At 44.5% G+C, this 20067-nt stretch overlaps 2 pseudogenes; one reads left to right on the forward strand and one right to left on the reverse strand.

The window, feature by feature from the left end:
- Positions 1 to 2508: 2508 nt before the first annotated feature.
- Positions 2509 to 3356, reverse strand: LOC117091106 (annotated as a pseudogene).
- A 10918-nt stretch (positions 3357 to 14274) lies between these two features.
- LOC117091107 lies at positions 14275 to 14556 on the forward strand (annotated as a pseudogene).
- Positions 14557 to 20067: the final 5511 nt, after the last annotated feature.

The raw sequence follows: 20067 nt of genomic DNA on the forward strand, positions 1-20067 counted from the left end.
CCCGTCTCTACTAAAAATACAAAAAATTAGCCGGGGATGGTGGCAGGCGCCTGTAGTCCCAGCTACTTGGGAAGCTGAGGCAGGAGAATGGCGTGAACCCGGGAGGCAGAGCTTGCAGTGAGCCAAGATCGCACCACTGCACTCCAGCCTGGGCGACAGAGCAAGACTCCATCTGAAAAAAAAAAAAATCAGAAATGAAGAAATAATTTGATGTACAATAGACTGGACACAGCAGAGGAAATGAACAGTAAACTTAAAAGCAGATCAGTAAGAATAGATTATGCATTGCTTAACAATGGGAATACATTCTGAGAAATGCATCATTAGGCAATTTTGTCATTGTTTGAATATCATAGAGTATATTCACACATGCCACACAGCCTACTACACACCTAGGTTACTTGGAATAGCCTACTGCTCCTAGACTACAAACCTGCACAGCATGTGACTGTACTGAATACAGCAGGCAATTGTAAATGGTAAATATTTATGTATCTAAACAAATCTAAACACAGGAAAGTTACAATAAAAATATACCATAAAAGATAAAATATGGTACAGCCATATAGGGCACTTACCATAAATGGAGCTTACAGGACTGGAAGTTGCTCTAAGTGAGTGAGCAAGTGAGTGGTGAGTGAATGTGGAGGCCTAGGACATTACTGCACACTACTGTGGACTTTATAAACAGTGGACACTTAGGCTACTCTAAATTTATTTTATTTATTTATTTATCTGTGTATTCTTGAGATGGAGTTTTGCTCTTGTTGCCCAGACTAGAGTGCGATGGTACGATCTCGGCTCACTGCAACCTCCACCTCCTGTGTTCAAGCGATTCTCCTACCTCAGACTGCCAAGTAGCTGGGATTACAGGCATATGCCACCATGCCCAGCTAATTTTGTATTTTTAGTAGAGACGAGGCTTCTCCATGTTGGTCAGGCTGGTCTGGAACTCCCAATCCCAGGTGACCCACCCACCTCGGCTTCCCAAAGTGCTGGGATTACAGGTGTGACCCACTGCGCCCAGCCACTAAATTTATTTTTAAAATTTTTCTTTCTTCAATAATAAATTAACCTCAGCTTACTGTAACTTTTTAACTTTACAAACTTTTTCATCTTTTAGCTTTTTGACTCTTTTAATAAGACTTAACTTCAAGCATACATTGTATAGCTATACAAAATATTTTCTTTCTGTTTATTCTTTAGACTTTTTCCTTTTTTTTTGTTTTTTTTGAGACTGAGTCTCGCTCTGTCGCTCAGGCTGGAGTGCAATGGCACGATCTCAGCTCATTGCAACCTTTGCCTCCCAGAAAAGATAAAATATGGTACAGCCATATAGGGCACTTACCATAAATGGTAAGTGATTCTGCCTCAACCTCCTGAGTAGCGGGTCTACAGGTGTGCACCACTATGCCTGCTAATTTTTTGTATTTTTAGTAGAGATGGGGTTTCGCCATGTTGGCCAGGCTGGTCTCAAACTCCTGACCTCAGGTGATCCACCCGCCTCATCCTGCTAAAGTGATGGGATTACAGGCATGAGCCACCATGCCCAGCTGCTTTTTTCTTTTTTTAAAATTTGTTATTTATGTTTCTGCTTGAGGTTGTTTTACAGTTAACTTTATACATATATATAATGTAATGTTATATATACATGTGAAGTACACTCTAAAATAATGATAAAAGTATGTTACAGTAAATACATAAACCAGTAACATAGTCATTTTTTATCATTATCAAGTATTATATACTATACATTATTGTGTGTGGTATACTTTTATACGACTGGCAGCACAGGTTTGTTTACACCAGCATCACTACAAACACATGAGAAATGTGTTACACTACAACTTTATGATGGCTACAACATCACTAGCTGATAGGAATTTTTCAGCTTTATTCCAATCTTACAGGGCCAACATCATATACGTGGTCTGTTGTTGGCTAAACTGTCATTATACAGCACGTGAGTGTAATCCAACTAAAACACAAATAGAAAAATGTTGGGGGGATAAAACAGAGCATCTAAGAACCTTAGGATGATAGCAAATCGTTTAACATATTTGTCATTGAAGTTCCGTAAGGAAAGATAGAGTGAGACAGAAGAAATCTTTGGAGAGATTATAGACGAGAATTTGCTAAAACTAATAAAAGAAATCAAGTCACAGATTGCCTCAGCTCAGTGAACTCCAAGCAGAATAAATCCAAAGAAAACCAGCCTCAGATACATCATAGTCAAAGTGTTGAAAATAAAAGATAAACATAAATTATTAAAAGCAGCCAAAGAAAAAATTATGAATGATGGCTGATTTATCCCCAGAAACAGTAGAGGCCAGAAGACAATAGAAAAGCTTCCCCACCTCCTCATATGGTTTGTCTGTGTCCCCACCCAAATCTCATCTTGAATTGTAGCTTCTGTAATTCCTACATGTTGTGGGAGGGCCCCGGTGGGAGGTAACTGAATCACGGGGATGGGTCTTTCCCATGCTGTTCTTGTGATAAAGTCTCACGAGATCTGATGGCTTTCCTTCTTTTTCTTTCTTTTTTTTTTTTGAGCCTGATCTTATTTATTTGTTACTCAAAAAATCTTATTTCTGATGGATTCAGACTTAGAAGTAGAAGCTCGCAGAGAGGAAAGTCTGTGTATCTTTGTAATTTGTTCCTGGAACTTCTCTTTAGCCTCTTTCATTCTCTTGCCCAAAAGTTTAGCATATTCTGCAGCCTCTTCCTTATTTTTCTTAGTACGCGGCATCTTCAGAGCAATATGCTGCCCTTTGTGCCACAGGAAATGTGGAGTAACAAGATGATGACTCTTGGGTGCTTTGGTCCTAGGTTTCTTACCTTCTTTGTTTAAGGGCTTTATTACAACATACTGGTGGACATCATCTTCTTCAGAAAGATTGGAAAGTTTGCGGATTCTGCTAGCTCTTTTGGGCCCCAGGTGGCGAGGCACCGTAGTATCAGTCAGTCCAAAAATATCCTTCTTTCCTTTTTTTTTTTTTTTAACAATAACCAAGTTGAGAATGCTCAGATTGGCATCCACTATGCAACCACGAACTGATTTTCTTTCTTTCTCCAGTTCTCCTTGGTCTGTAACAGGAATGCCCCTTACTCAGTAACAGGCAGACACAGCCATGGGTCAAGACACGCTTCATGGGGAAACCTTGTTTGTTGTTCCCACCACTGATTCGGACCACATAACCTTTCCATTCTTCACCCAGAGCATCAGCAGCAACTTCTGTGGCCATAAGCTTCTCATAAAAAGTACAAAATTTGCGTTCATCGTCTACCTCAATGAGTTTCTGGCAGCCAGTGACTGGGAAGATGTTCCGCTTCATCTTGAAGCAGCTGAACGCCTCTAAGACCTGATGGCTTTTTTTTTTTTTTTTTTTTTTTTTTTTGAGACGGAGTCTCGCTCTGTCGCCCAGGCTGGAGTGCCGTGGCCGGATCTCAGCTCACTGCAAGCTCCGCCTCCCGGGTTTACGCCATTCTCTCGCCTCAGCCTCCCGAGTAGCTGGGACTACAGGCGCCCGCCATCTCGCCCGGCTAATTTTTTGTATATTTTAGTAGAGACGGGGTTTCACCGTGTTAGCCAGGATGGTCTCGATCTCCTGACCTCGTGATCCGCCCGTCTCGGCCTCCCAAAGTGCTGGGATTACAGGCTTGAGCCACCGCGCCCGGCCGACCTGATGGCTTTCTAAAGGGAGTTCCCCTGCACTTCTCTCTTGCTTGCCACCATGTAAGACGTGCCTTGCTCCTCCTTTGCCTTCCACCATGATTGCAAGGCCTCTCCAGCTATGTGGAACTGTGAGTCCATTAAACCTCTTTTTCTTTATAAATTACCCAGTCTCAGGTATGTCTTATTAGTAGCATGAGAACAGACTAGTACACCCCACACCATCCCCCAAAAATAGAAAAGTTTTCTTAAATAAATGAAAAAAAAACAAGCAAAACCTGTTAGCCTTAGATGTCTATTTATATTTCTTTTTCTTTTTTCTTTTTTTTTTTTGAGGTGGAGTCTTACTCTGTCACCCAGGCTGGAGTACAATGGCATGATCTCAGCTCACTGCAACCTCCAACTCCCAGGTTCAAGCAATTCTCAGCCTTGTGAGTAGCTGGAACTACAGGCGCATGCCACCACGCCTGGCTAATTTTTTGTATTTTTAGTAGAGACAGGGTTTCACCATGTTAGCCAGGATGGTCTCTATCTCCTGACCTTATGATCTGCCCACCTCAGCCTCCCAAGGTGCTGAGATTACGGGCGTGAGCCACCGCTGCGCCTGGCCACATCTATTTATATGTCAACCTAAAGGTAAATAAGGATCTTTTCAGAAAAAAGGAGAATTCATTTCCAGGAAACCCACTCTACCAGAAATGATTAACAGAAATAATGTCAATGGAAGCATAGATCTGTAGGAAAAAATAAGAGACCCAGAGAGCATAAATATGAGTCTAAATAGAAAAGAGAGCTATACTTTTTTTTTTTCTTTTTAGTTACATGATCTCACTCTGTTGCCCAGGTTGGAGTGCAGTGGCATGATCATAGCTCACCACAGGCTTGACTCCTGAGCTCAAGCAATTCTCCTGCCTCAGTCTCCCAAGTAGCTAAAACCACAAGCACATGCCACCATCCTTGGTTAATTTTTTTTATTTTTCTATTTTTTAGAGAGAGGGTCTCGCTATGTTTCCCAGGCTGGTCTCAAACTCCTGACCTCAAGCAATCTTCCCACCTCAACCTCCTAAGTAGCTGGGATTACAGGTATGATCAGTGCTCCTGGCTTATCTACACATTTAAAAAAAACAATTGGCTGCCAATACAATAACAATGTATTTCAAAGTATGTAACATTTAGAAGTAAAATATAGGACAACAAGAGCTCAAATAATTGGAAATGGGTAAAAAGAATTGCAAGTGGGTAAACAGAATTAGTGTTAGAACCACAAAAGGAGAATAATTTGAGGTAGACTGTTAAAGATATTTGTAATCTCAGCCAGGCATGGTGGCTCAGGCCTGTAATCCCAGCACTTTGGGAGTGTGAGGCAGGTGGATCACGAGGTCAGGAGTTTGAGACCAGCCTGGCCAACATGGTGAAACCCCATCTGTACTAAAAATACAAAAAATTAGCAGGGCATAGTGGCAGGTACCTGTAATCCCAGCTACTTGGGAGACTGAGACAGGAGAATCGCTTAAACCCAGGAGGTGGAGGTTGCAGTGAGCCAAGACCATGCCACTGCACTCCAGCCTGGGCAACACAGTGAGACTCCATCTCAAAAAAAAAACAACAAAAAAAGATATTTGTAATATTAACAAAAACTACTAAAAATAAAAGATGTTTAGCTAAAAAGCCAATGGTATATTTAAAAATACTCAATTTGGCTGGGCACAGTGGCTCATGCCTGTAATCCCAGCACTTTGGGAGTTCAAGGCGGGCAGATCACAAGGTCAGGAGATCGAGACCACGGTGAAACCCCGTCTCTACTAAAAAATACAAAAAAAAAAAAAAAAAAATTAGCCGGGTGCGGCGGCAGGTGCCTGTGGTCCCAGCGACTCAGGAGGCTGAGGCAGGAGAATGGCATGAACTCGGGAGGCGGAGCTTGCAGTGAGCTGAGATTGCGTCACTGCACTCCAGCCTGGGCCACAGAGTGAGAATGTGTCTAAAAAAAAAAAAAAAAAAAATCTCAATTTATTGAAAAGAGGGCAGGAAAAGAGAAACAGAGCATATTAGTCCATTCTTGCATTACTATAAAGAAATACCGGGCCGGGCGCGGTGGCTCAAGCCTGTAATCCCAGCACTTTGGGAGGCCGAGATGGGCGGATCACAAGGTCAGGAGATAGAGACCATCCTGGCTAACACAGTGAAACCCCATCTCTACTAAAAAATACAAAAAACTAGCCGGGCAAGGTGGTGGGCACCTGTAGTCCCAGCTACTCGGGAGGCTGAGGCAGGAGAATGGCGTGAACCTGGGAGGCGGAGCTTGCAGTGAGCTGAGATCCGGCCACTGCACTCCAGCCTGGGCGACAGAGCGAGACTCCGTCTCAGAAAAAAAAAAAAAAAAAAAAAAAAGAAAAAAGAAAAAAGAAATACCGGAGACTGGGTCATTTACAAAGAAAAGAGGTTTAATTGACTCATAGTTCTGCAGGCTGTACAGGAGACATGGCGGCATCTGATTCTGGGAAGGCCTCAGGACACTTTTACTCATGGCAGAAGGCAAAGCGAGCAGGCATCTTACATGGCAGGAGCAGGACCAAGGACAGAGGGGCAGGACAGAGGGGCGGGTGCCACACACTTTTTTTTTTTTTTGAGACAGAGTCTTGCTTTGTCGCCCAGGCTGGAGTGCAGTGGTGCAGTCTCGGCCCATTGCAACTTCCACCTCCTGGGCTCAAGCGATTCTCCTGTCTCAGCCTCCCAAGTAGCTGGGATTACAGGCACCCGCCACCACACCCAGCTAATGTTTGTATTTTTAGTAGAGATGGGGTTTTACTAGGTTGGCCAGGCTGGTCTTGAACTCCTGACCTCAGGAGATCCACCCACTTCAGCCTCCCAAGGTGCTGGGATTAGAGGGGTGAGCCACCGTGCCTGGCCGGTGCCACACACTTTTAAATAACCATATCTCACGAGAACTAACTCATTATCATGAGGACAGCACCAAAGGGGAAATCCATTCCCATGATCCAGTCACCTCCCACCAGGCCCCACCTCCAACACTGGAGATTACAATTTGACATGAGATTTGGGCAGGGACACAGACCCACAACACAGAGAAACAAACAACAGATGGAACAAGTAGAAAAAAATATTATGGGTTTTTTAAGATGTTAAAAGTAAACCTAAAAATACAAAAAAAATCATATTAAATACAAATGAGACAAGCCTGGGCAATGAAGTGGGATCCTATCTCTACAGAAAAAGTTTGAAGATTAACCAGGCACGATGGTGCATACTTACAGTCCCAGCTACTCAGGAGGCTGAGGTGGAAGGACTGCTTGAGCCCAGGAGGTCGAGGTTTCAGTGAGGCATGATGGTGCCACTGCACTCCAGCCCGGGTAACAGAATGAGAGCCTGTCTCAAAAAAAAAAAAAAAAAAAAAAAATGCTAATAGACTAGCCCCTCCAATTAGAAAATAGAGAACAAAGGTCTCAGGTTACTTTGTTTACAAGAAACACATTAGAAATATAAAGACACAACCAAGTTGAAAATAAAATAGTAAAAAATTATATATTGTACAAACACTAAACTTAAGAAAACAATATTTGGGTTGGGTGCAGTGGCTCATGCCTGTAATCCAAGCACTTTGGGAGGCCAAGGCGCACAGGTCACTTGAGGCTAGGAGTCTGAGACCAGCCTGGCCAACCTGGTGAAACTCTGTCTCTATTAAAAATACAAAAATTAGACAGGTGTGGTGGTACACATTATAATCTCAGCTACCTGGGAGGCTGAGGCAGGAGGATCACTTGAATCTGGGAGGCAGTGGTTGTAGCGAGACAAGATCGCACCATTGCACTCCAGCCTGGATGACACAGTAAGACTCCCTCTCAAAAAAAAAAAAAAGCAATGTTTGACCTGTTCGTGGCTATATTAATATCAGATAAAGCATCTTTCTTTCTTTTTCTTTCTTTGTTTCTTTCTTTTACTTTTCTTTCTTTCTTCCTTTCTCTCTCTTTTTTTTTTTTCTTTTTTGAGACGGAGTCTCGCTCTGTCGCCCGGGCTGGAGGGCAGTGGCCGGATCCAGCTCACTGCAAGCTCCGCCTCCCGGATTTACACCATTCTCCTGCCTCAGCCTCCCGAGTAGCTGGGACTACAGGCGCCTGCCACCTCGCCCGGCTAGTTTTTGTATTTTTTTAGTAGAGACGAGGTTTCACCGTGTCAGCCAGGATGGTCTCGATCTCCTGACCTCGTGATCCGCCCATCTCGGCCTCCCAAAGTGCTAGGATTACAGGCTTGAGCCACTGCGCCCGGCCTCTCTTTCTTTTTTGACATAAGTCTTGCTCTGTCACCCAGGCTGAAGGGCAGTGGTGCAATCTTGGCTCACTGCAACCTCTGCCTCCCGGATTCAAGCAATTCTACTGCCTCAGCCTCCAGAGTAGCTGGGATTACAGGCCCCTGCCACCGCGCTCAGCTAATTTTCGTATTTTTAGTAGAGATGGGGTTTCACCGTGTTGGCCAGGCTGGTCTCAAACTCCTGACCTCCTGATCTGCCTACCTTGGCCTCCCGAAGTGGTGGGATTACAGGTGTGAGCCACCACACCCGGCCCAGATAAGATACCTTTCAAGCAAAGAGTATTCTAGAGATAAAGAATATTTCTTAATACTAAAACATTTAATTAGTTAAGACATAAAAATCCTAAATCTGTATACAGTTAATAAGACAGCTTTAAAATATGTAAAGCAAAAATTAACAGACTAAAAAGAAATAAATGAATCCATAAATATATGGAGATTTTAATAGCCCCTCTTAGTAATTGTTAGAATAAGTTGGGGAAGAAAGTGAGGTCATAGAAAATTTGATAGCATTACCAATTAGTTTGACTTAATTGACTACAGAATATCATACTCAAAAATCGCAGAGTATACATTCTTTTGAAGGCTCATAGAATATACAAGGAGATGGGCTATATGCTAGTCCATAAAACAAGCCTCAAAAAATGGCAAAGGATCAAATTCATTCAGGTTATGGTTTTTCTTTTTTTTTTGGAGACAGAGCCTTGCTTTGTCACCCAGGCTGGAGTGCAGTGGCGCTATCTCAGCTCACTGCAACCTCCACCTCCTGGGTTCAAAAGATTCTCCTGCCTCAGCCTTCTGAGTACCTGGGATTACAGGCATGTGCCACCATGCCCTGCTAATTTTTGTATTTCTAGTAGAGACAGGGTTTCATCATGTTGGCCAGGCTGGTCTCGAACTCCTGGCCTCAAGTGATCTGCCCAACTCCGCCTCCCAACGTGCTGGGATTACAGGTGTGAGCCACCATGCCCAGCCCAGGTTATATAATTAAGTAAAATGTTTTTAAGATCTTCAAATATTCTGAAATTAAACAACACTCTTCAAAATAACCTTGAATCGAAAAAGAAATCACAAAAGATATTAGAAAACATTTCAATCTAAATGATAATGAAAACACAGTGTATCAGTATGTGCAGGATGCAGGCCAGGTATGCTGGCTCATACCTGTAATCTTGGCACTTTAGGAGGCCAAGGCAGGAGAATCACTTGAAGCCAGGAGTTTGAGACCAGCCTAAGCAACCCAGCAAGACCCTGACTCTACAAAAAATTCAAAAAGTATCCAGGTGTGGTGGGACGTACCTGTAGTCCCAGCTACTCTGGAGATTGAGGTGGGAGGATCGCTCCCAGGAGGGAACCCAGGAGGTTGAAGCTACAGTGAGCTATGATTGTGCCACAGCACTCCAGCCTGGGTGATGAAGCAAAATCCTGTCCAGAAAAAAAAAAAAAAGAAGAAAAATGATTTAACAATTAAAATCCCAAATCCAAATGCCTTCACTGTTCAATTCTATCCAACATTTAAGGAAGAAATAACAGCAATTTTACACAAACCAAACTCTGGTCAGCGTGATCATGTGGTGTGTCAGAGGGGGTGGAAAAGAAAGGTACCTGTTCAAAAAAGAAAAAAGAATGCCCCAAAGGTGCCCAGCTGACTTGAAAGTATTCTCAAAGTAGACAGCGATGTTTTAAGGAAAGACGTTCAAGAGACAGGACCTGTGGTGATGCCAGACACTGCCAAGAGGAAATGCATGTGTGGTGAAAGATGAAAAAGATGACACAAAAATGGAGGCTGATATTAAGAGGAAAAAAGGGTTTTCTAGACCAGTATGGGCAGTACCCAGTATGGAAGAAGTAGAGGTAAAGAAAAAGGCTGAGGCCAGGGGCGGTGGCTCACGTCTGGAATCTCAGCACTTTAGGAGGTCAAAGGCAGGCAGATCACTTGAGGCCAGGAATTTGAGACCAGCCTGGCCAATGTGGTGAAACCCTGTCTCTACTAAAAACACAAAAATGAGCCGGGTGTGGTGGTGCACGCCTATAGTCCCAGCTACTTGAGTGGCTGAGATATGAGACTCACTTGAACCCCAAGAGGTGGAGGTTGCAGGGAGCCAAGATAGTGCCACTGCACTCCAGCCCAGGTGACACAGCAAGACTCTGTCTCAAAAAAAAAAAAAAAGAAGAAAAGAAAACGTCTGAAGGCAAAATGAAAGGCAAGAAAAGAGAAGAGCAAAACAAAGGTGGAAAGCAGTGAAGTGTTCAGACTAGCAGAATCTTAAAAGTTTGGAAAATGCCACATGGCACAGGTGTCTGATTAGAACGCAAATATTCATTTCAGCTCCCACCAAATAAAAACGATCTGCTTTCATATTTTAACTTGGCCTTTTGCTTCCATTCAAACCCAACATACACAAGTTTGTTTTGGGAACTTGAGTAAAATACTTTATTTAATGCATGAAAGCTACACTGATGTTTTAATTGGATGCTGTCCAATATCCAGGTATTATCAGACATCAAAATTCTGCCAAGAATGTGGTTGTAATTGTTCGTTTTTACAACTTGGTAATTATAGTTAGTAAAGATAAAACAAGGCTGGGCATGGTGGCACACGCCTGTTATCCCAGCACTTTGGGAGGCTGAGGCAGGTGGATCACCTGAGGTCAGGAGTTCGCGACCACCCTGACTAACATGATGAAACCCCGTCTCTACTAAATACAAAAAAATTAGCCGGGCATGGTGGTGCATGCCTGTAATCCAAGCTACTTGGAAGGCTGAGACAGGAGAATCGCTTGTACCTGGGAGGCAGAGGTTGCAGTGAGCCGAGAATACACCATTGTACTCCAGCCTGGGCAAGAAAAGTGAAACTCCATCTCAAAAAAAAAAAAAAATCAAATGTGAGTGAACTCAGATTTAAAGAAAGCTATTATGTAATCATATTATTTAAAAATATAACATTAGTGGATCTTATAAATAGTACTTGTTTAAGTTTTGATTTTGTATAATTCAGAATGAAAAATATTTTGTTTATAAAAAAATGTTTACACAAACCTTTCAGAAAATAGAGAATGGGCTGGGTGCAGTGGCTCATGCCTGTAATCCCTACACTTTGGGAAGCCAAGGCAGGAGGATCACTGGAGCCCAGGAGCTCAAGACCAGCCTGGACAACATGGTGAAACCCCATCTCTTTAAAAAATGCAAAAATTAGCCAAATATGGTGGCACACACACCTGTGGTCCCAGCAACTTGGGAGTCTGAGGTGGAAGGATAACTTGAGCCTAGGGAAGTGGAAGCTGCAGTGAACTGTGATCTTGCCACTGCACTCCAGCCTGGGCGATAGAGCAAGACTCTGTCTCAAAAAATGGAAAGGCCGGGCGCGTTGGCTCATGCCTTTAATCTTAGCACTTTGGGAGGCTGAGGCGGGTGGATCACCTGAGGTCAGGAGCTCAACACTAGCTTGGCCAAAATGGCAAAACCCTGTCTCTACTAAAAATATAAAAATTAGCCGGGCATGGTGGTAAGCGCCTGTAATCCCAGCTACTCAGGAGGCTGAGGCAGGAGAATCACTTGAACCCAAGGGGCGGAAGTTGCAGTGAGCCAAGATCACGTCACTTTACTCCAGTCTGGGCAAAAGAGTGAAACTCTGTCTAAAAAAAAAAAAAAAAGAAAGTAGAGAATGAAGAAACATTTCTTTTTTTCTTTTTTTTTTTTGAGATGCAGTTTCACTCTTGTTGCCCAGGCTGGAGTGCAATGGCGCAATCCTGACTCACCACAACCTCCGCCTCCTGGGTTCAAGCAGATTCTCCTGTGTCAGCCTCCTGAGTAGCTGCGATTACAGGCATTAGCCACCGCCCCTGGCTAATTTTGTATTTTTAGTAGCGACAGGGTTTCTCCATGTTGGTCAGGCTGGTCTCAAACTCCTGACCTCAGGTGATCCACCCGCCTCAGCCTCCCCAAGTGCTGGGATTACAGGCGTGAGCCACTGTGCCCGGCCGAGGAAATGCTTCTTAATTGATTTTATGAGGCCAGCAAAAAGCCCCGATACCAAATCTTGCCAAAGACATTACCAAAAAAGAAAAGTATAGATAAATTATGATAAATGCATATAATGGAATACTACTGAGCAATAAAAACGAATGAACTATTGAAACACACAACATGGATGAAACTCAAAATAATTATCCCAAGTGAAAGAGGTCAGATTTTAAACAGAATACACTGTATTTAGCCAGGCGCTGTGGCATGTATATGTAGTCCCAGCTGCTTCGGAGGCTGAGGCAGGAAAATTGCTTAAGCCTGGGAGGCAGAGTTTGCAGTGAGCCGAGATCATGCCATTGCACCTCAGCCTGGGTGTCAGGAGTAAAACCCTGTCTTAAAAAGCAAAAAAGAAAAGAAAACACTATATGATTCCATTTATACAAAACTCTAAAAATGCAAACTACTTTGTATATTGACAGCAAGCATATCAGTGGTTTCCTGGTGTCGGGCAGAGAGGAGGAAGGAAAGGCAGGAGGGTGGGATGACGAGGAGCACGAGGAAATTTTGGGGATGATGGATGTGTTCATTATCTTCATCGTGGTCACAGCTTCATGGATGTATACATATGTCAAAAGCTATCAAATCAAAACCTATGAAATCAAATATGTATATGGGTTTTTTTTGAGACAGGGTCTTGCTATGTTGGCCAGGCTAGTCTCGAACTCCTGGCCTCAAATGATCTGCCTGCCTCAGCTTCCCAAAGTGCTGGGATTACAGGTATGAGCCACCACACCCAGCCATGTTTTTGATACCTCAGTAAATGTGTTGTGGGGAGGAGACAGGGAGAGAGAGAGAGAGAAAGAAAGAAAGAGAGAGAAGGTCAGCAAGAGAGAAGGAAAGAGAGACAGAGAAGGGTAAGAGAGAGACATACACAGAGAGAGAGATTTCCCATGGGAAAAAATATCCACAGTGAAGAATAGCTAAAATCAAAAAGCCTGACAATACCAAATGTTGGAAAGGCTGGGAGCAACTGGAACTCTCTTGCCTGCTGGCCCTGGCATGTCCCAAGCACACAAGGGAAAGCTAGAACATTTTGAGAAACACACTCCAAAGTGTGGAGACTCCTGAGGAGCAGGCCTGGGGAAGGCTCTCACTTGCCCAGGTCTAAAGTCGGTGCTGTCCAGGGGCTATGGCAGGTGGTGTTCCCCATGTTTCCTCTCGCAGAACTCCCTCACGATAGAAGGGGCTTGGGATGCAGGTCAGGCCCCAAAGCAGCACCTGCCCACTCCACACTCAGGCCATAACCACACATTCTGAACAGCATGAGAGGCCCACTCCAAGTTCCTAACATTTCTAATGAATGCAAAACACCTGACCTTAAAGTTGGCCTGTGCAGGCTTATTTGGGGTACATAGAAGGTTTCTATTAGGCTCTGGGAACAGTGAAAATAGCTCACACAGCTATAAACTCTCAAGGAACTGGAGAATCATCCTGGTTTGAAACCAGAATTTGAAGCCCCCACTCAGTTCAAACGTAGGAGACGGAGGCTGCTGTGAGCCAAGATTGAATCACTGCACTCCAGCCTGGGCAACACAGTGAGACTTCATCTCAAAAAAAAAAAAAAAAAAAAAAAGGCCGGGCACGGTGGTTCACGCCTGTAATCCCAGCACTTTGGGAGTCTGTGGTGGATGGATCATGAGGTCAAGAGATCAAGACCATCCTGGCCAACATGGTAAAACCCCGTCTCGACTAAAACTACAAAAATTAGCTGGGCATGGTGGCGCATGCCTGTAATCCCAGCTACTCAGGAGGCTGAGGGAGGAGAATCGCTTGAACCTAGGAGGTAGAGTTTGCAGTGAGCCGAGATCATGCCACTGCACTCCAGCCTGGCGACATAGTGAGACTCTGTCTCAAAGAAAATAAAGTTGGGCCGGGCACGGTCACAGTCGCTCATGCCTGTAATCCTAGCACTTTGGGAGGCCGAGGCAGGCGGTTCACGAGGTCAGGAGATCGAGACCATCCTGGCCAACATGATAAAAGCCCGTCTCTACTAAAATACAAAAAATTAGCCGGGCATGGTGGTGCACTCCTGTATGTAATTCCAGCTACTCAGGAGGCTGAGGCAGGGGATTTGCTTGAACCCGGGAGGCGGAGATTGCAGTGAGCTGAGATTGCACCACTGCACTCCAGCCTAGGGACAGAACAAGACTACATCTCCAAAAAAAAAAAAAAAAAAAAAAGTTAATTTCATAATGAAACATAAAATAATGCTTTTAAAGACTATTGCGGGCTCAAATCTAGTTTGCGCTGACATGGCTAAATGCACCAATAAAGTTGGAATTGTCGGTAAATACAGGATCCGCTATGGTGGTGCCTCCCTACGGAAAACGGTGAAGAAAATTGAAACCAGCTAGCACGTCAGGTACACTTGCTCTTTCTGTGGTAAAACCAAGACGAAAAGACGAGACACAGGGATCTGGCACTGCGGTTCCTACATGAAGACAGTAGCTGGTGGTGGCTGAATCTACAATACCACTTCTGCTGCCACAGCAAAGTCTACCATCAGAAGACTGAAGGAACCGAAAGACCAGTAGATGTTCTTCCACCACTGGAAACATCACTAGCCTTTAATAAATGGGTTAACTTATGTAAAAATAAAAAAGGACTATTGTCAGCATAATTCCCCAGGGCTATAGTCCTGAACTTTCTTTCTTTTTTTCCTTTGAGACTGAGTCTCGCTCTGTCGCCCAGCCTGGAATCCAGTGGCACCATCTCAGCTCACTGCAACCTCCACCTCCTGGGTTAAAGCCATTCTCGCACCTCAGCCTCCTGAGTAGCTGGGATTACAGGTGCCCACCACCATGCCCGGCTAATTTTTGTATTTTTAGTAGAGATGAGGTTTCACCATGTTGGCCAGGCTGGCCAAACCTTCTTGATATGCATCCCTATTCAACATAATATCTTTAACATACTTGCACGCATGTTAAACAATTTACATACATTATATATATATATAAATATGCCATATCATATGTATTTATTATGAATTGTTTACAGCAAAACTTTACACTATAAAACATAAAAAATAGACATTAGAAATGGATGGGTTAAATACAGATAAATGTTCTAGTGTCTTCTACACCCCAACAGACCGCCTTGCAATATGTTGTCCCTGGATGCCTGTACCCCGCTTTGGAAACAACGTCTCTAGGCCATCGGGAAGAGAAATGAGCCCTGGCTGCAGGCCACTGGCCAAAGAGTGACTCAGGGACTCTGGAGAACACAGTAGGAGAACGGGCAGGAAATGACTACCCAGCTGAGTACCATAAAACCACGAAGTTTGCGGACAGGCTGTAAAATTGAACATGACACCCTTCTTCCCTTTACCCTCTCTCCCAGCACCCCGCCCAGGTGGGCTGCCCTTCTGTCATTCCCACAAAACCCTGTCAGCCACAGGCTTGTCCTTGTAAGGCCCTTTCGTCCCCTTCAAGGCTGCCCTTGGTGATCACACATAATTCTGAGGTCACCCAGACAAAGATGCTGAAGAGGTGAGGTACAAACTGTGACTTACCCACAGGCCACACTGGCAATAGACCCTAGTGCCTGGTTAGGGCCATCACTGGCATTTACTAGGAAAATGAGTTAGGCTAGCCAGGCTTCTCTACAGCATACTTCTGTCGCCCAACTACTCCCACTATTCTTCTCTTTTTTTGAGATGGAGTCTCACTCTGTTGTCCAGCCTGGAGTGCAGCAGCGTGATCTTGCCTCACTGCAACCTCCACCTCCTGGGTTCAAGTGATTCTTATGCCTCAGCCTCCCGAGTAGTGGGATTAGCAGGCACAAGCCACCACACCCGGCTAATTTTTGTATTTTTAGTAGAGACGGGGTTTCACCATGTTGGCCATGCAGGTCTCGAACTCCTGACCTCAAAAGATCTGCCCACCTTGGCCTCCCAAAGTGCTGGGATTATAGGCATGAGCCACTGCACCCAGCCCCCACTACTCTATTCAAAAAGGAGACTTAGGTATTCAAGATTGAAAAGCAGGGCCTGTTTTTTCTCAGGCAGATATTATGAACAAAATTCCACCAGAACTTTTTTTTGAACAGAGGGAGTCTTCAGTGTCTGTCTTTAAGTGGCTAAAGCTTGTTGGCACACTCTAAAACATATACAAACCTATAAACATACACATACTTCCCTTAAGTATCTTCAAAGGAAAAATGAACAGATTCTGGCGATCACCAACATCCTCTCTGTCTTCACATGCTGATTTTGTGTGAGGTTTCAACGCGAATCTTCTGGCAGTCCAAAGGTCACATTTATTTTCTGGAGATTTAGTAAAAACACAAAACTATGGTGCTCGACTTCATTTTGTCAGCATAGGCTCACCCTACAAAATTCCTGAACACCCTTGGATGAATTTAAGAAATCACAGAAGAAAGAATAAGGAATAACTAGGCTGTGCCTGGCGCGGTGGCTCACGCCTGTAATCCCAGCCCTTTGGGAGGCCGAGGCAGGCGGATCGCCTGAGGTCGGGAGTTAGAGACCTGACCAACATGGAGAAACCTCGTCTCTACTAAAAATACAAAATTAGCCAGGCGTGGTGGTGCATGCCTGTAATCCCAGCTACTCAGGAGGCTGAGGCAGGAGAATCGCTTGAACTTGGGAGGCAGAGGTTGCAGTGAGCCGAGGTGGCACCATCGCACTCCAGCCCGGGCAACAAGAGCAAAACTCAGTCTCAAAAACGAAAAAGAAAAAAAAAAAGAATGACTAGGCTGTAGTTTTAAAATATGACAAACAAGTTTTTCTGATTCACAGTTTCCTTGAGAAATAACTCATGACCTCCAGTAAAAGAAATAATAGATGCCAGTCACCTGGCAAATACCTAACACACAGGAGGCTCTCCTCAGCCCTACTGTAAAGAATCACTTGTTTACTATTTATCTTTTAGAGACAGGGTCTCGCCCTGCCACCCAGGCTAGAATGCAGCAGCACAATCATAGCTCACTGCAATCTCATCCTCCAAGGCTCAAGTGATTGTCTTGTTTCAGCCTCCCAAGTAGCTAGGACCACAGGCAGGCTCTGCTATGCCCAGCTAATTTTTTTTTTACTATTTTTTGTAGCGGTAGGGTTCTGCTGTGTTACCCAGGCTGGTCTCAAACTCCTGGCCTCAAGCAATCCTCCCGCCTTGGCCTCCCAAAGTGCTGGGATTATAGGCATGAGCCACCACGCCCCATCCAAGAATCACTTATTTAAAACCAAACCAACAACCATTACGAATGTACAAATAGACATATGCCAAATAAGAAACCTTTGGATAGTCCCCACTCTTGACCCACCCAGAAATCGCCACAGGGATGTTGGTTTTAAGTTGGCACTGGATTTAATAGCTTGGGTAAGAGGGTTTCTAAGATGTCAGGAGTTACCAGTGGACTCCTCCCCCAAAAGATGTCTGAGGACAAAAGCCAGCATCGCATCAGTGAGAGTTGACCCAGTATAAATGACCACCAAGCTTGACTGCTGCTACTACTCTTTTGGACCCAGAAGGACAACTCCCATCACTTTGGGCTGAAGGACATGTCTCTAGGATAAAATGAACAAGCAGCTCACAGGTTACCCAGCACCAAGCTTATTTCATACAGGAGCGTGGGCTGTGGACCAAGCCTACTGGTTGGATACGCAGTTAGGAGAGAGGGAAGCAGTGAGGGGGGCCAATGGCTCACAAACAACGTGTATTGGGATAAGCGGGGAAACAGTATTCCTAGCTTACAGACTGGGGTAGGGGGCGGGGAAAGGAGCAAACAGGGCAAGTGGCTTCATCAACATCTCAGAGGGAAGGGCAGGCTTTGGAAAAGAACCAAGTGTCTGGAAGTTGATGAGGAGGGCCCACAGCCGGGGACCGTGCAGTAGAGATGATAGAGGAACGACCTTTTCTTCCAACTGCGTCTGAACTTGCCTTTACTTCGGGGCTCCCAGTCCCCATACTCTGGGTCAATCTAGATCTTCTTGAAGGCTGACACCCTTCACATACCTGTAGGTAGTTCTCCTCCCTACCCAGACCCCTGACTCCTGACCCCTAGTCCTGGCGGGGCTGTCCTCCACTGCAGTCATACGAGGAGTCTGACTCATCCGCCCCTGTGCCTCAGCCACAGCCCACTGTGAATCACTCCCTCCGAATTAAAACTCCTTCCCTCTCTGGAGTGGTCTTTTCTTCCTTCTGCCACCTACTGGTGAAAACAAGAATGTCATATCTTCTTACCTGCCTGTTGCCGATTTGAAAATAGCTTGGAACCTGACAGCTCATTTGCATAATACTTGTTGCGTGGAACATATTGGATGAGTAATATAATACGGAATTATACATATATACATACACGCACACATAACAGTGTATTTACTGTAAAGGGCAGAGGCCTGGAATCCAATTTTGGCTTCAAATTTTTACTTAGCCCTTTACCAGCTGTATGATCTGGGCATGCTGCCAGTCTTCATCTATGCTAATAGCCACAATTAATGATCATTCTAATGACTAACACTTACTGCCTGTTATCACGAGCCACAGGATATAGTTCATTTAAACTTCACAATGCTGTACGATAACTGTGTGTCTTCAGATAAGAAGGCTGAAACACAGGAAGGTTGAACAACTTGTCCAAAGTCTCACAGTCAGGGGCCGATTTGGCAAACTGTCACCATGGCTCATATTGGAAACAATAATATCCACTGTTTGGGATTGTTCAAAGAACTAGAAACAATACAGGTCAAGATGCCTGACACATCTTAGGTTTCAGAAAGTGACAGATATTGAACATTTATTGCGTATGGGCCCTGTAAGGTATTAGTTATATCCACGAACTAGGCGTGGTCCCTGCCCAGTAGGAAACACAATCACAATACAATACTAAGGCTAAGTTCAGCAAAAAGAGCATCTGACTCTTTCTTCAGTACTGTTTTCCTAGTACCTGGCACTGTGGCTAGGATATGGTGGACACTGGAAGGGAAGGAGGAAAGAAATAGAATTTTAAAAACTAGGTTCAAGATTCTGTAGGCAGGCCAGGTGTGGTGGCTCACGCCTGTAATCCCAGAACTTTGGGAGGCCGAGGCAGATGGATCACCTGAGGTCAGGAGTTCGAGACCAGCCTGACCAACATGGCACCCTGCCTCTATTAAAAATACAAAAATTAGCCCAGCATGGTGGCACGTGCCTGTAATTCCAGCTACTTGGGACGCTGAGGCAGGAGAAGCGCTTGAACCTGGGAGGTGGAGGTTGCAGTGAGCTGAGATTGCACCATTGCACTCTAGCCTGGGTGACAGAGACTCCATCGCAAAAAAAAAAAAAAAAAAAAAGGATTCTGTGATGGAGATAGGTTCGATGGTCTTCTTTCCATATTAACAAATGAGAAAACTCAAGGTTCAGAGAGGTTTAGTAACTCCCACAAGGTCACACAGCAACAGTGAACAGTCCAATGACTTACACTTTCCCCACATATTCCTTTCCCAATCCTCCTGCCCCTTCCAGCCTCTTTGATGGCACTGGCAGATGACTGAAGGGTGATAGTGACAGGAGACATCCTTTGGGTTTAGATGGCATCAGGGGATGGATGGCTATGAGCAGACAAAAGCTCCAAGACTCTGAGTGGACCTTGGGGCCCACCTCCTAGAGACTCCATGGCTCCAGAGGAGCCCATTTTCTTCCTGTCTCCTTTGCACTTGGCACAAACCAGCTCTTCACTTCAGGTGAGACTATTCAGTGCTATTTCCCAGACTTCAAGTTTCTGCAGTTATTTTTAGCGGTAGTTTTAGTGCATACCTGGGACAGGTGAGGCATGAAAAGGAATGTGGGTGTGGGTAACCCTTGAATCTCTAGAGTTATGGTCTGAGTCTCTTGTCATTCCAGCTAAAGAGGGGTGACTCACACCCTGATTTCTTATCTGCCCAGAGGCTAGATTTCACCCTACGAAACACGTGGATCAGAATGTCTTTATTCTCTTAGTTTTAAGGACATAGTTTCTTGATGTTACTTTGTTACCTGCTTTTAATAACTTGGATCCCTTCATTTTCTGTAATCAACACCATAGCCTGTGGTTCTTTCTGGTCCTATTTCCCA

The sequence above is a fragment of the Trachypithecus francoisi genome, unplaced genomic scaffold, assembly GCF_009764315.1.
Source record: "Trachypithecus francoisi isolate TF-2019V2 unplaced genomic scaffold, Tfra_2.0 Lachesis_group11, whole genome shotgun sequence".
In the NCBI taxonomy this organism is placed as follows: Eukaryota; Metazoa; Chordata; class Mammalia; order Primates; family Cercopithecidae; genus Trachypithecus; species Trachypithecus francoisi.